Here is an 8962-nt window from a genome sequence, read left to right on the forward strand (position 1 = left end):
CAACATTCCTGATGGCCTTGAAAATTCCTGATGGCTTAACTTCAATTCAAGCCAAGAGGAATGCAACCGGCTTTAACTGAAGCCAAGAGGAATGCGCAACCGGAAGCCGTAGTCTCAAGGCCTTAAACAACCGGAAGCGCGTCAGCAACTGCGCGCGTTATATCACGCACGTTCCTCTACCACTCTGGCGTGAAATATTCATTCACGAGAAACGCAATCAAGTGAACACTGACAATCATTGCCTGTCAGCAAGCTTTTATAATATGCAATGAAACTTTGTGTTTTCAAATGTCAATTCGAAGCGGCGGGGTCGGTTATTATTTATTTATTATTTTTTTAAATCAATTCGGCTTCAACTTTGCCGCCGATATCTTTCTCCAGTTTGCCAACATCAACAATCTTTCTGCTCGATGGTTGGCGAAGCAGCTTGGCTCGGACTTGTTCCTTCAGGCAGTTGAACTGCTGAAACTCGGAAAGAATGATGTCAAACTCGTGGGCAGAGACGGCGTTGTTATTCAAAGCTTTGGATAACAGCCTTCTGATTGTGTCACGTTTGGCGACGGCGAGGGTGGTAATCTCTTGATGCTTTTTACTTTTCGCCTCAAGTTTTCTGCTGGCGATTATTAGCCCTGAAGAAACGAGAGCGAAACAGCCGCCAACGCCACCTAATGGAATTGTGGCCGGCAGGCCAACTACATGTGTACGGGTCCGCAAATGATCCCAGGACCGCAAATGATCCCGGACCACAAATGATCCCCAAATTGAATCGCAAATGATCCCGGACCGGAAACGATCCCCATATTGGACCGCAAATGATCCTAATCAAAAAAACAAGGAATGGCATGGATTTATATCAGAGGAAGGTGAGAACATGTACAAAAATTATGAACTAAAAAAAAAATGTTTTATCACTTTACAAAAAAAATATTCCACAGTTGCTGTTTTGTTCTTCGAAGCGTACAGATCGTTTTCACTGTCACGCAATAAAAATAATAATAAATCGAAAACCAACCAATGGAAAAAGCTAAGAAATTGTGATGTACGCTATAGAAGATAGCTAAATAAGACACTTCTCCAAGTTTTAGGCCTGTGCGTTTCCCCAAACTTCAGATATTCGTCGTAAATGTTTCCCAGAAATTTACAGAGCCCAGTAAGAATATGCCATGTTGGTGTACATCCGTGGTACACCAATATGGCGGCCGGAATATAGTGTAAACATCTGGAACTTACTTTGGCTTTCTGGGCGACTGATTGTCAGTACTAAACAAACAAGCATTTACATAAGCACTTTTCCTAATGCTCTAACTTCTAAAAAGGCTCAAAATCATGACATAAGTATATATTTTTCAAAACTCGATCGTAGCCTTGTGTCACGCAGCCTCCATCACCCTGAAATTCAAACTGCTCTGGTTTCCAAACGAAACGCTAATTGTAAAAAGATATGAATATACCGCCTCTTGTGCCTGATGAGGATAAAAGCACGTCACGTGAAGACGATTTATTGAATTAGAAATCTTAGAAAAACACATACTTAGAAACATTCTCGAAATCCCGGTGGCGATAGTATCAAACATCTATCAAACAGCTAATTGTCAAAACGAAGTGCAAGCTTTGGCCTTGCTTGGCCATGAAGCTGAACTTCATAACTATAACTTGGAATTTTGGCTTCTTAGAATACTCAAGTAGTCATTTCCGAGGAATTAAAGCCAAAATACGGCCAAGGAAAAATTACAAAATAAATTTGTTCAAATTTCCAGTGCTACACACTAAGGTGTTTTACAGAGTGATGAAGCGTTGTAGGCTTGTGGGTCTACTCAGGTGACAGCGTCTTCCGTAATAGTTGCTTCATGGTTAGATTTCAGTTTAAAACTTTAGACGAGTGGCGTTAATGGCTAATAAAATTTGATTTAACTATAACACCGAAATATCAATGTCTAACAAAGGAGGATATTTAGCGTATGTTGCACTGATCATAATTTTACTGAGAATTGCAAAGAAATGCAAGCCAAGTTGATGATTGAGTGGTGATATTCATAACATCGTAGTTAGCAACAAAATTTAGTCGAAAGTATGAAAAAAGCAAGTTGTAAGCGATTATAATTATAAGATGGCTTTAATAAAAACATCGGTATTCACGTACGCCAATTCCCTATCCACACAATCCCATCATCCGTGCCATTCCTTATTTTTTGATTAGGATCATTTGCGGTCCAATATGGGGATCATTTCCGGTCCGGGATCATTTGCGGTCCAATTTGGGGATCATTTGCGGTCCTGGGATCATTTGCGGACCCGTCACAACCACCGACAGAGCCGAACCGAGGCTCCCGCTTGAAAACGTTGCTGAGAGAACACTCGAGCCTGCAGCACTCCAATTAACGAATTTTTTTGCCTGTTTGTATTTTTTCGCAACGAGGCGATAGTGGCCGACCTCTTGGTCCGAAACTTTGGCAATCCCGTCGATCTTTTGCAAACGGAAATTTTCAGCTGGTGCCGTCAGTACGGGATAGAGAGGCCCCGGAGAGCTTTCAGGAGGAGCGGAAGGCAGAACGTTCGCAGACGACATTGTATAAAAAGCATTTAATTAATTTCTAATTCAAATTCCAGAGGCATGCCTTTGAAATCAAAGAGCTCGCCATTTTCATCTTTGACGCTGACAGTTATGCTATTTACATGGGCGTCCGTCGAACAGTCACGCAAAACCTCGTGAGGAGGCAAACTATAGTTGAGTTTTTCATAAGGACGCCCTTTTGTATCAAATCTAGCCAAAACATCTGATTTGTTTCTGTTTCTATTTGGCGGTAATTATATTTGTCGAACAGGACGTCTATTTTTTTTGCCAAGCTCTCTAAAGTGTAATGCCCTGGAGGAATTTTAGAAACCTGCTTAGCTTTAGCATCTTTGTCCCCCAACTCAGCTGAACCTTTGTTTTTCAGAGTGTGCCAGCTATTGTACAAACTGCAAGAGAGGAGTCTGATGAAATGTACCTTCGGGATCGGCTCCTCAAAGTACACAGTTTCTCCGTTATTTTGCTCGGCAATCGTAAACACAACCATTTTATATTGTACAAATATAACATATTCAAGACCGCAAAAATGTTCTTTAAGGCAGGAAAAGGAGCCCTTCAAAGCGTGTTTGGTTCAGACAGGCGCTTTTGGAGTCAGTCAATGAAATCTGCTCTTGGTGTGATAGGCGTGGCGGGCTTTCCCTGTCAATTGTCACCCATGAAAAACAAAACAGCGCTGCCAATCCCAGCCGTAGATTTCACAAAAGTGGCACCAAGCCTGAAAAACATATTCAACCAAAACATAAACATCTACGTAACCCCAGACACCTTCTTCGTGACAAAATTCAGAGAAATATTCCAACAAACAAAACTCAGACACAACACTGCGGCCGAATCAAAGCGGTGGCTTGGCGGGCCCGACATGAAATATTGGCCACAACAACTGAACTTTGCCGTTTTCTGTGAGACACAACGTTGTGGAATTTCTCGAGAAATCTTTGCTTCCACTGGCCTGGCACTGCCACCGCAAATAAGAGCTTTTTTACGGTCAGGCGAAGTTTCAGGAATTTTGTACCAGCTTGGCGGTATTCAGAACATCAGCGCTTTGCCAGGCGACCTAACATTCAATAAATCCGACAACTATAATGACGTAGCTTCATACAAAAGGATATGCGACGAGTTTGGAATAAATTCATCGAGCGATTTGCGCTTCACACATGGGAAAGAGCACGGCTTGGGAAGCGTATACATTGGCGTGACAGGGCACGGGTCAATGAGAACAGGAACCGCTTATCCAGGAGGATTCTATAAATCCAGTGATGAAGGCGGGGCGGCAAGCAAAGGAAATCGGCTTTCTTTCATTGAGCCTGATGCCGTGGCCCAGTAGCACTGGTTCGCCCCAAACATAGCCGCCGGTTGGACGCAGACAGGCCTTTCACGCATAAATCAGTCAATCGAAGCGTTTGTTTACTGCGTCTTGGGTGCGCAAGTCAACGCGCGCGGCAGTATTCTTGGAGAAGGCGGCCGGGCGAAAGAAGCCCAGAGCGAGTTTTTGGTTTTGATGGAAGATGCGATCAGACAGCCAGACTTGTCACAGAGCGTGCTAAGGTATCAGCTGGCGGTGGATCAAGCGAAGGTCAGACTCAACCTCGCGGTGTGACCCGGAACGTGGCTGATGCCCGCGAGAATGATCATCAACACAGAAAGCACGGTTAGTTACAACAATAAGCTGAAACAGACTGTTGCTGGAATGAAACTGGGGGTGAATTCAGGCACAAAAAAGTCTGGGGTAAAAACGATGGGAGGTGGCCCATCAAAAATCAACCCGCCAAACAGCCATCCTTCCAACCCGATTCATGCTGCGGCCTCGCCGCAGCAACACAAAGCAGCACAAGCTGCTGACTCGAAGAGTCGGGCAAGGCTGCAACCAGCTTCTGCTTCCACAAGTGAAAGCAGTGTTTCAGCGCCCCTGGGAAAAGACAAAACACTGCAACACGAAATCAACAAAACAGCTGTCATAATGGAGGTGGTAGGCCTTGCGGCGTTGCTATTGATCACATGGCGTTAACTTGGCTGCGGCTAGGCCGCAGGCGGGCGCTTTTTGATATATTTTTCGAACAAAAAGACCACCGTGGCAAGAATCAGCAGCCAAGTGTGCTCGGCGAGATAGCTGACCACTTGTCCCGCTGTTTTGAAAAGAAAGCTCGCAACCTGGCCGATCAGCCCAAGCAGCATCGAACCGAGCTTCGCGCCTATTTCTTTGAGGCCGGCTCCCAAAGCTTTGCCGGTGGCGGCCAAAGCCTTAGTAATCGTGCTCACGACCGCCCCGATCGTGACCCCGGCGGCCAGAAGAACGGCGGTCACCGCCACGCCGTATTTTTTGAAGATGTCTTTTATTTTTTTAGAGAGAGGCATCTCTCTCTCGTCCTGAGTTTCTAGACGCGCGAGCCTCTCGTCAATTTCTGCCAATCTTTCTCGTCCCGCTTCTTGGTCGGCTGGCGAAGAGTCTTCAGATTGGAAGAGATCCAAGAGTTGCTCTCTTTTACGTCGCAGCGCACGTTTTTCCTGTTCTTGTTCTTCAAACCTTTTGGCCCTGTCCAGGCTTGCCTTTATCGAATCTTGTTCTCTCTGTTTCTCTGCTATCTGCTCTCTGAAGCTGCCGACTTCTGCTCTGAGGGTATCTTCCTTTGCCATCTGCGCCCGTTTTTTTGAACCCTGTTTTCGGAGCTTTGCTAATTTTTTAACCTTCGCATCCAAGTCTTTCTGATAATTCTTTTTTAGCTGTTTGAGCTCGTTGAGTTTTGTTTCTTTTTCCAGCGTAGAGCCCTCCCTCTTCAGTTAAAACATCAATCTGCGCCTGGGTTCTTTCTTCTTTTTCTCTAAGCGTCTGAACTTCTTGGTTAGCCTGGCATCTTCTTCGGTATCAACGTCTTCAATTATAATTTTTTCACCTGGGGGGCCAAGTTGAGTTTTAAAGCTGTCTAAAACGTTTTTCATACATCCTGAACCATCTTCTTTTAGAATTTTGTACTCTCCCTTTTCGGCCCCTACAGCAACGATTTTTCCCTGATTTTTCCCGGTGCCCCTTCGGATTTTTTTTTTTTAATTTGCTCGGGGGAATCTGCCCTTATACAGTTTACAGCCTTTTTGAGTTTTTGTCTCAAAGCGCTTTCGCCTTTGCAGATCGGTGATTGAACCCGCTCTTCTGAGCAAAGGGGTTTCTTTATCATAAGAAGTATCAGGCAGCCCGGTCTTCTCGTGTTGCCTTGTTTGCATTTCTATTTCTCCGCCACCTTGGTAGGGGGTGGACGCCGCTCCCAGCTGAAATGACTGCGTCCTGTTTTGCTCTTGTTCTTCATCGCTATCGTCGTCGTCGTCATCATCATGGTCCAGCCGGTCGTCAAGGGCCGGGTCATCGAAACCAAAAGCGTCGCCGCCTGTCGCCATCTCATATTGTCACTCGCGCGTTTTTTAATTAGAAAATAATCTCGGCTGGTCATACGGCGGAATGTATGCTGATGAAGACAAAAACCCGGGCACATTACCAGACGCTTTGCGCGCCACGCTCACGGCATAGACCTTGAGGGCGATGAAGGGCCCGCGCGCCGTCAAACGCATCACCTTTGACCGCAGCAAAGCCGTCCCCGGCGAGACCCTGTACGTTTCGGTGCCCAAGCTGAACGAACACGAGATGCTGGTGCCCGGCCCAGACTAGGCTATTCTGGGCTGTTGATCAGCCGCAAATGTTCATCTTTTGATTTTTTATACAATCTCGAGTAGTTTTAACGTAGTTTATAATGATTTGCTTATGTTAATTTACGCTGATTTACGTTGTTCGTTTTTATTTTGTCACGTTATCGATTAGACACGTAGATTGTTACACGCCCCCTTGATCTTATGTTACGCAGCATTTCAAGTAAATTGATTACAAACTCGTTATATTGTTGTTTCAGTTTACGGTCGTTACTATTTGAAGCAATAAATCGCCGTCAACCGTCAACTTGGTTTTCCGTGGTTCTTGCTACCTCGCAGACAACCCGTAAGATAGTCCCGATACTTAGCAGACACGCTTTTAAGCGACACACCTCGAAGTTTGACTCGTTTATAAGTCGCCGCAAGCGTTACATGATCCTCTTCAGTGCTTTTCGTGGAGCCCTATACCAGAGGCACCGGGACTCAGAAAAATACATCTTCCCTGACATCACAAAAGTCAGCGTCACCGTCAACGGCTCGCCGAACATGCTGTACAACGATGGCATCGAAAACGAGGACACATGGGCAGAAGCCAGCCGCTTCTTTGTGAAAGAAAAAGCAAAACCGAACACATGACGCTGCAAAAGTTCTACGCCGGCAACCGGTTCGGACTGCTGATCGATCTGCGCTCCATGGCCGACCAAACGATGCACGGCAGCTGCGCGCGGCTTGTGAACACCACCGACGGCGTTCAGCTGGAAATCGAGCGGAAGACCTCCGGCTCGGGCGACGTGAACTGACATATCTTCGTGAACTCTGACTGCCCATGGGCAGACAGCTAGAATCGGCGCAGTTTTGATTTGTCCAAATATGGACCCCGGCAATATTCTCTTCAATGCAACTCATCGTGGGACCTACTAACTCAGGAAAAACGCAGTTTCTCGTGAACCAGCTCTGTGGCCCATTTTGCGGTCGGTTTGATTACGTCGTGCTCATCTGCTCAACGTTCGCTTATAACAAGACCCTTTACCGCTTTGCTGAGAGAGATCCGCGGTAGTTTGTCATCATCTGCGAGCAGCACGAATTGGAACTTTGGTTGAAAGTGGCGAGCTCCTTACAGGCATCGACTGGTCGATGCACAAGACTGAATTTTCGAATTAAAAAAACGAAGCGCGAAGGAAAGATGGCGGCTCTAACGGCTGACGAACTGACAGCAATGGATGAAGTCCTGCAGATAATGGAAACTGAGCCCTCAGGCTCTCCCGGCAGCAAAGCTCTTGCTCAGCCCGACACCCCGGCCATGCGTGAACAGCTGGCGATTCTGGTTTCCACAGGCAAAGCAAAATAAGCCGTTGGCGTGCACCTGACGCACGAGCATGTGAAGCCCTTTACTGACAAAGAGGTTGAAAAGCGCTACAAAAGGTATGAGACATACGTTGGCGCCAAGACAACTGAAACTTTGATTGAAAGCTTCCTGATGTTGGACACGAAAGCGGTGGGGATGGTGGTGCGGGTCAAAGATGCCGACGCATATGCCAGAAAGCATAGCAGTTACGGACCTTTGTCGTTTAAGTGATATTGTCATTTTTGCCAATGATATCGTTTGAAATGTAGAACGCTAAGTTCTCCAGAACTTTCGAGAAGGCCTTGCTTCATTTAATTAAATTAAATATTGAGCAAATTACCTTATGAGATGTGTACATCTGTAGATATGAACTAATTTTAACTACTGTGTTTTACCTAGCTCAGAGTATTTTGTCGGTAATGAGACCGTAATGCATCGTAGCACTGGTTATAGCAAATCATAGATTTAAAAGAGGCGGCTTTGCCGAAACGAAAGCTCATACGAGTATTTTATATCAGATCGAAGGTAGAGACAGAAAGAGAGTAATCTTGCTAGTTTAGCTTTTTAGTTATTTTGGGTGTCCCACTACTGTATGTATTGTACTGTTTATTTATTTATTTATTTATTTATATATTTATAATTATAATCTTGTAAATTCTTTTAGTTGTTTACAGTAGTAGAAATAAACTGTTGTTATAAACTGTTGTTGTAAAATACGATGGTAAATCAGTTGTACGGTGGCGATCACGCTAAGAGTCAAATAGATACAAAAATCGACGAGGATTTTCAAAGCACTGTATCTTTCAGCCCTAGGCAATTGATTTATTTTGAGTGTTGATTATATCCTATGTACGAAGATAAGATGGCTCTCTCCTCGTTGGTCGAACGCTCTGGGCTATGCGGCATATTAATCAGTTGGTCCTCATAAACAGCCATGCATGATATATCTTACCATATTGTGTTTTAGCTAGTTATGGGGACAGTTAGAAATAATCCGCCTTGGACTTACATGTATAATTGGCGAGTTCCTTACATGTTGCTAACAGAAAAAGTTGTACTGAGCTATTTTCTCATTATTAGCCGACGGCTATGTAAAAAAAAAAAAAAAAAACGTGGGAAAATGCAAATTTTGCAAGGTGGGAGGTTGCTCCTTCAGATTGCACAACTAGTAATCTTTTTCGAATCTGACTTCGACCTGATTATTTCCTATTAATAACGTCCGACATCCCCTGCTCGAAAGGCAAGAAAGAGATCAAACGTCGAAATGTAAGACTTACTTGATTAAGCTGAATAAACATAAGGGAAATAAATGATATGGTGAATACAGGGAGAAAAAGTTTTTCGAATTAACTTGTGTTGGCCGTTTGCCGACTGGAAGAGTCATGTCATAAACATATCTTTTCGATGTTGCTCTGAAT

This window comes from Orbicella faveolata, unplaced genomic scaffold, assembly GCF_042242905.1.
Source record: "Orbicella faveolata isolate gen_17 unplaced genomic scaffold, um_ofav_v1 contig_3, whole genome shotgun sequence".
NCBI lineage: Eukaryota > Metazoa > Cnidaria > Anthozoa > Scleractinia > Merulinidae > Orbicella > Orbicella faveolata.